We start from the raw sequence: 8,967 nt of genomic DNA on the forward strand, positions 1-8,967 counted from the left end.
TTCCTGCTGCGTGGGTCCAAACTCTGATGTTACGGTGCCAAGATTTTTTCTTTCTTCTTTAACCCCTTTTACCTTCGATCTTGCCATTTAATATTACCTGGAGCTGCTCAAATTCCCTATGGCGCATTATGTGCCCTACATATGACGTCTATCTAATTTTGATAGTATTGACCAGATGAGGACGTGTGTTATTATTTTCAGTAATTTTTCATTCGTGGTTCTGCTGGCCCAGCTTATTCTTAACATTCGGCGGTTCTTCCACATTTCGAATAAATTCAATTTGTTAACGTCATACTGTTTTAATGTTCAGGTCTCGCAACCATAGAGTAATAGAGATCACACATTCACACATAACACTTTAGTGTTCTCAATTTTATTGTGACTGATAGCTTGGGATTACAGAGCATTTTACGCATGTTCATGAAACCAGACCTTGCTATTTCAATGCGTCTTATGATTTCTTTTCAGTGGCCTAGTTGAGTATTTAGCTCTCTGCCCAGGTATATGAAGCTTTGGGAACTCTAAAGAATGACTTTAACAGCCTGTGACTTTCTTCTGATAATATGTTCATCCATATCTTAAGTTGGTCTTCTGTTTCCGCTAATAAACTTTTTTCTTTTTCGACTATTTGTATAGTATATAAATAATGGTAACCACTGAATACATAATTAGTGAAAAAATAATCCTATCATTTATACAAGTAAAGGTTATCCAAGAACATTCAAAAACTGAACGAAACCGAAATAGCCATCTCTACCTTTCTAATGACAATGTCACTGTCAACCTAATGTTTACATCTGCAGTTTCCATACCAGTGAGAATTTTACTACACGTAATTTGCCGTGTAAAGACAGAAAAAGTAGGGATAGCCGTAAAATATTTGCGAATTATGTATCCATAGCCTTAAAATAAAAAACAATATATCAAGAATGGAGGGATTGTTTGTGTCCCTTTTTACTCCTAAAAAAAATATGATAAAAATTAAACAAATTAAAGAATCTTGATAAATACCTAGATATTTGTATAACAAGGGAGGAAAAGGCACTTTACTCCCATGTTATACATATGGTTTTTCCACTTTCCTCAAATAACAAGTCATTTTTTCATTGTTACTTAATTTATTTATGTAACTAACCAACAAAATTTATTAGAACTAAAACTAATTGGTAGGTACAATATAACTGTCAACTATCAAATATAAGTCAAATTATTTATGTAAACATTGTTAAATCAAAATAACAATTTACTGTTTTTTACTGTAGTACACCGTTCTTAGGCGTCAACGCCCTTCGTTAGGGATCTATGGGGGAGTATCACCGAGCCGCAAGCCCTTATCCCTTGCCGTACTGCTCCCTCATAGGTCGATCAGATGCCCGCATATTCTAATCTAAGCGCCAGATTCATATTTAGAATTTTATACTGACGCGTTAGCCTTTTTGTTTTTCCGATGGCCTGGGCTGGGCTTGACCTCACATACCTCAAGGCGAAGTGAAATGTGGGTCAGCCGCTAGTCGCACTGAGCTATCCGATCTGTCCTATCTGTTATTTATCATTCTGCAAAATACAGGGTGTTTAATAAATAAACGTTAAAATGTATAGATACTTACGTAATAGGGATAGACGTAAAATATTTGTGAATTATGTACCCATAGCCTTAAGATTTTGACAACTAAACTGTGAGGATAATAGGTATTACGACGGTTGTGGATATGGCATGTGGATGCGGTAATAATAGTTGTGCGGCGTCGATATTTTCCGTTTGTTCTATAAAGATTCTAGTAGCCAGAGACCGCCAATAATTGCCTCGTAATGGATGATAATGCCCAGAACATATTTCACTAATCGATAAATGAATTAAATTTCGAAAGGTACTTATGAAAACTTCCAAGTCTGAAAACCGATCCCATACTCGTCTAAAGGTAGTATAATATGTTAGACCTTTAAGTATTTCAGAGTTGAATAATTTAACTGTAAAGAAACCCCGAGTTTGAGTTTCTATCCCTGACACTCATCTGGGAATTGGGAGTAACTTTTTTGGCTATTGATTTTTTATTATTCGTCTGTGAATGACCTTGTTTTCCAAACGCGCCAAACGTAATAATGCGTTTAAACCTGTGACCGACTCACTTGAGCCTCGCATTGTAGGTCAGATAAAATGGCGAATTAACAAATAATTAGTTTTGTCTTAATCGTTATTATCAATATCTTTATCTTATACTAACATCTCTATTTACTCTTTCTATTTTTCTTAATTCTTATGCGAATCTATAAGCTGTAGCATTATAGCAGAATTATTTTCAATCGCTCTTCTTCAGCTTTCTGAAGAATTTTCAGAGATTTTCTGAAGACTAAAATACGATGTATTACAGAAAGGCGAAGACCAATTTTTAATCAGGAGGGTAGTTAGGGGGTTGTTTTCACTGATTTTTTCATAGAGAAAAGCAGGTACCGACCTTTTTTGATCATAAGTCGCTTACTTTTCAGACTAGAAACTTATTATTTTTTTTTTGAAAGGCTTAACTGTATAGTTGAAAAAAGATTATTTAAGTTTTACTCGAAAAATGCAAAATTTTTCTGTTATTTTACTTTGAATATTTCAAATTATGCATTTGACGAAAAAAGTTAACATTTAACATGCCGTATCTCGGTTTGTATCGGTCTTAGCGGTATTACAGAAAAATAATTTGGTTTGTGTTACTAAAAGATACAATTTTGATATCTACAGTTTTTTTGATTAAATGCATATTTTTTGAGGTATTCTCAAAAAACCCTCTAAAAAAGTCGATTTTTTCATCGAAAAACTGTTACTTTCAAGCGCGAATAACTCGAAAAATATTAGTTTTACGAAGAAAATGTAAAAAACATTTTTTTCTTATAACCACTTTTTACATCGATTTACATAGTTAAAATGTAATAAAAAATTCCCGCCCAAAGTTTTAACGTACAGCGGCATGATGTAGAAAATGATCCTTAGACTATTCCCTACCTTCTGTGAAAATTTCAAGTAAATCCATGCTGGACGAAAAAATTGCGAGCCAAAATGCTTCATTTTCTCAACTAATATTGGCTGAATAGGCAATACCACACAAGCTACTTAGACTCATTAAAACCACAATGTATGAAACTCAGGCATGTGTATGAGTACAAAACCACCGGACAGACTTTTTCAAAGGCTCGCAGGGATTGAAGCAAGGAGATGGGCTGGCCCCAACATTGTTTAACCTGGCACTGGAGTATGCGGTTAGTCAAATGCAAACTGGAGGAGGAAACCTCCCGACCAACAGAATCGTTTAACTAGCCTCTTATGCCGATGATATTAATATTATGAGTAGAACATGAACAGGAACACAGGAAACATACGAAGAGTTAAAAAAGAAAACAAAAAGGCTAGGTCTGGAAATTAACATAAAAAAAAACAAAAATAATGATAAAGTAGACAAGAAAAAATTTAGTCCCACAAAATATTATATCTGAAGATGACATTGAAACGGTTGGAAAGTTTACATACCTGGGAGTAGAAATATATGCCGACAGATCAGAAGATGGAGAAATACGGAAAAGAATACCACAGGCAAACAGAGCTTATTTAGTCCCCTCCAATATATTTCGGTCTAAAAGTGTCTACCGAAATACAAAGATGAGAATCTATAAAACCTTAATTCGACTAATAACATGCTATGGCAGTGAAGTATGGGTCCTGAAAGAAACATCCAAAAATAAACTCGACACATTTGAAACGAAAGTACTGAGGAGAATACTAGGACCTGTGAGGGAAAACGGAATCTTAACAATTCGATACAACAACGAGCATTGTCAACTTTATAAGGAAACACCCCTGTCAGACTTCATTAGAATACAAAGATTGCAATGGGCTGGACATGTGATAAGAATGGGAGAGGATAGGCTACCAAAAAAAGCAATGAACACTAGGATGTAGGAAAAGAGACCGGTTGGAAAGCCTAGAAAGTGCTGGGAAGACACAGTAACCAGCGATGCACAAGCATTTTTAGAAGTCCGTGTATGGATAAGAGCAACCACAGATAAAAAAGTGTGAAGGCAAAAATAAAGGAGGCCAAGGCTCAATTTGGATTGTAGTGCCATAGAACAAGAAGAAGAAGAACATAATGGGAGGACGAACTTCGTTTTTGCGCACTGTTTTGAGGTGTAAAATAAGATAATATTGCATCTTTTTGTGCCTGCCGTTTCTATTCTCTTAATTTTTGCTTTTTTCATTTTTCACTGTCACTTAAATGATTGTAACTCATGATAATAACGAAACGATGACTTAGATAAGAAAAATAAGTGTTTAAATAAATTTAATATAACGACTAATGATTAATGAATAGATTAGTTGAACTAACTTAAAAAGCACAGGACTAAAAACTAATACATACAATCAAGCAATACCTTATCTTTGCATAAGACGGCATTAAACATCAAACTAAATATTAAATTTAAAAGTGCATTTTAAATAAATATAAAAATACGTGACGATACCTCTTTTTAATTCTACCTCTTGTATCTGTAATCCTTCGGAGTGGTGTATAAATTTTGCTTATTGTTATTGGTGCCGGCAAGGCAATCTATTATACCTACTCTTATTGCAGTTTTATGATGGTTTATGGTTTAAGAATGGTTTATGGACTTATGGTTTATGAATACTGCAATCGCCATTTAACTTGGCGACAGAATACGCACAACGTCACAGAGACTGATGATCATCCCCTAAGCCACTTTGCAATTTTGGGTTTGTGCGTCTCGCCAAGTTACCTGGCGAAGACAGTATCACTCTAACCTAATTTGTTATCATTAATCATTTCCTGTTCGTAAAATGAAATAATTTTGAAAATTTATTTTGTTTTTTCAATAAAAATTTTCTTTTAGTGATATTTTCGGGCCCCATTAAAATGCGGGCCCGAGGCAGGGGCCTCATGGGCCTAGTGGTAAAATAGGCCCTGTATATAACGTTATACTATTTTAACAAAATTCTCAAATAGGCCATTTCAAGACTTTGACGTTATGTCACCTCCCAATAAGTGTACTCGCAGAGACAATCAGGGACTATTCGACGACAAGTGGAGCATGCCATGACTAAAAGTCCGCGTCAGGGTCTGCGAAAAAACATATTATTTTATTTGTTTATATTTTTTGACATTGTATTTCTTAAATTTTTTAGCACTTTAACCTTCGGAGTACGGAGATTATTTGACTTACTTAGATTACGAAGATGGGTCAAGCGTGACCCATTCTCATTTTATTTATAAGGATGTTTTAAATAGTCAGTATTAATAAACAGTATCTTTAATTCAACAAAAAACAAACAAACATAACAATTATAATCCTAAATTATTGTATTTAAATTTTTTAAGATGGTTTCCCATGGGTATATACTAGTTCTCTCCGGCGGCCAGATTTTAATACCTTACAGAAAACGGGCATAGGTAAATTCGCTCCGGCCATATATTTGAATACGTATACCCGTAAACAGAGACGGCTGCGATTTACGTGTACCTACAAACATATTAAAAATATTTTTAGAAATCCGAAGACCGGGTCAGGAGTGACCCGGCATCATAGATGTTACGTAGAGGAAAAACTGTAATTTGCATGTTCACGAATTATATACGAAAAAATAGATTGAAACAAATAAGGAGAACTTACGATCAATCGGATTTGTAAAAAAAATATTTCATAAAATATTAAGAAATAAGTGAATTTCGGGTCACGCTTGACCCAGTCTTCGTACTCCGAAGGTTAATAGTTGTTTAGTTGTATTTTGCGAACATTTTGTTGTTGATTTTGTGTAGTTTTTAGTTGTACAAATACTTACAGTAGGAAAAATGAAAGAATACCCATGAACGAACATATAAAACACGCTGTATTTTCCTGTCACCGTGTCACACAAAAAATTGGCCAGCGCAAGTAAATGTAATAATTATTGTTACATGTACTTGCACTGGAAAATTTTTTTTTGTGACACGGTGACAGGAAAATACAGCGTGTTTTATATGATCGTTCATATATGTAATAATTATTGTTACACGTACTTGCACTGGACAATTTTTTTTTGTGACACGGTGACAGGAAAATACAGCGTGTTTTATATGATCGTTCATGGGTATTCTTTCATTTTTCCGACTGTAAATGACTTTATTTAGTATTAAGCAGTGAATAAATTAAGCACTGAACACCACACTTAAGCTAACCACAAAAGTCCTAACCAACAAAATTAATAAACTAACAACTTTATCAGATGAACAACAAGGATTCAGATCCGGAAGATCCTGCGTAGACGCCGTATTTGTACTGAAACAAATCACAGAAAAGGCCATTGAGTACATTAAACAAGCATATCTATGTTTTATAGACCTGACAAAGGCTTTCAATCGCGTCCAAGTCGAAGACATCTTATATTTACTGTATAGAAGAAACATACCAATCAATATTATACAAACCATCGAAAACATATATTTTCATACTCGAATGCAGGCAAAGATAAATGAAAAACTAACGCCGTTTATACCAGTACAAAGCGGAGTTAGACAAGGTAACTTATTAAGCCCACTGATCTTTAATATATTAATTTTTTTTATTAACTCCATTGAGTACAACAATCTCATGGACATTAAGCATTTGTTATGGTAAAAAATACAGATATGTAGAGAGTTACTCCAGTGAGTAACCTCTTCACAATTCTAAAATTAAAATTTTATTAGTTTGAATACACTTATGTTCAGTTGGACAAGTCGGACGGCAATTGCCGTTTTAGTCTACGCACTTCAAAGACGTCCCGCACATTTAGTTGTCGAGCAAACACATTTGGATGCACTAGCACTCGTTCACAGTATTTAGCAGTAAAACGTTGTATGGCTTCATTCACGGATTCAAGGGGGATGTCGGGTTGAATCACCTCGTTGGATAAATAGTATGGCGCATTGACTATGGCACGCAGCACCTTGTTTTGTAATCACTGTAAGATGTTTGTATTGGAGAAGCTAGCAGTGCCCCATAGCTGAATCCCATGAGTCCATATGGGCTTTGAGGATGGACTTGTAGAGTAAAATTTTTTTATCCGAAGATAGTTTTGAATTGCGTCCAATGAGCCATTACATATTTCTCAATTTAAATTCAAGCTGTTTTTTGTTAAAAATATGTTTTTTCCAAGTTAGACGGCGATACAAGTGCATGCCAAGATATTTAGCGTCCTCGGATTGAGGAATTAGACAATTATCAATATATACAGGGGGGCATGTTTCTCTACGTAGCGTGAATGTAATATGTATTGACTTAGTTCCATTAGATTTGATGTGCCATACTTTCATCCATTGCTAAATTCTATTTAATTTTGATTGGAAATTTCTTGATGATGCTGTTGATGGATCTGTGTGGGACGCCAGGATAGCAGTGTCATCTGCATACGTTGCAACAGTAGTTGTACTGGATGTTGGAATATCCGCTGTGTATAATAGATAGAGAATTGGGCCGAGAACGCTGCCTTGTGGGATGCCTGAGTGAATAGGATATATCTTAGTGTGCTCGGTACCGTGCATCACCAGGAAGTGTCTATTTTCTATGTAGGATTTTAAGAGCTGGAAGTGAGGATAGAGTAGGAGCTTCTTTAATTTTATTTGTAGTCCTATGTGCCATACTTTGTCAAAAGCCTGAGATATGTCAAGGAAAGCAGCAGAACAGAATCTTTTGGCGTTAAAATCCTTGTTTATTTTGTTGACTAGCCTATGCACTTTTTCTCTGGTTCCGTGTTTGTCTCGGAAACCGAATTAATGTTCTGGAATTATTTTATGTTCGTCTATTATCGTTTTTAACCTTTTCACATACATTTTTTTAAAGACTTTACTGATCATAGGCAAAAGGCTTATAGGCCGGTATGAAGAAGCATTTTCCGGTCTTTTTCCGGGTTTAAGGATCATTAGAATTTGTGCCACTTTCCATGAACTCGGGAAGTAGTTTAGCAGCAGGATTGCATTAAATATAAATGTTATTAGTTTTATGCACTTATCCGAGACTTCGTTTAGAATCTTGCCAGAGATTAGGTTAAATCCGGGGGATTTTTTGATGTTGACTTCATTTATTGTTTGTTTAACTTGGTTGACTGTAAATTTCGTATGGGGCAGATCCATTTGAAACGGTGCTGTTAGGAATCTGGTTAGTTCTGTTTCTTTCACTGTAGATACTGTGGAAGGGTATGGCGTGAATACTTTTTGAAGGTGCTTTGAAGGTGTTTGCCTCCTCTTTGATTAGTGGGTTATACTGTTGGGGCCGTTTGAGTTATTTCGTGGCTTTCCAGAGTGAGTAATCTGTAGCTTCAGTCGGTGTTAAATTTTCTAAATATTCTTAAATTCCATGGTTTTCTTCTTCATGGATTAATTCCTTTAATTCTTTTCTTGCTTTGTTAAGATTTTTTTTATTTTCTGCCGTTCTTGACTGTTGCCAATTTTTACGTAATTGTCGTTTTTCTGAAATTTTTTGTTTAATTGTGGAAGACACATTATTTATGTTTGGAGATGGTTCGTAGCTGGGAGTCGCATACCATGCAGCAATTAGTATGCTTTTTGCTAGGTTATCTACAGCTGATTCTAGTTGGAGTTTATTTTTCAAGGACAGATTTAGTGAGATCAGGCTGTCTAGTTTTTCTCTAAATTGGGACCAGTTAGTCTTGGTGTTATGCAAAGTTGGTTGATGTACTTTGTTTAAGATTTTTTCGAAGATTTTTATTATAAACGGTCAGTGGTCTGATGATAAATCGAAGCATGATTCAGCTTTTAACTTGCGAAGTCTGACTTAAACCAGCCTTTTGTGATGCAGAAATCAACGGCATCAGGTATTTTGTTTAAGTCAGACGTCCAATAAGTTGGTTCGCCAGTAGAGATTTGTTGCAGATTATTTTCTAACATTGCTTTAGATAATTCTCTGCCTCTCGGTGTTGTTAGTCTAGAGCCCCACATCGGA

The sequence above is a fragment of the Diabrotica virgifera genome, chromosome 6, assembly GCF_917563875.1.
Source record: "Diabrotica virgifera virgifera chromosome 6, PGI_DIABVI_V3a".
Lineage (NCBI taxonomy): Eukaryota > Metazoa > Arthropoda > Insecta > Coleoptera > Chrysomelidae > Diabrotica > Diabrotica virgifera.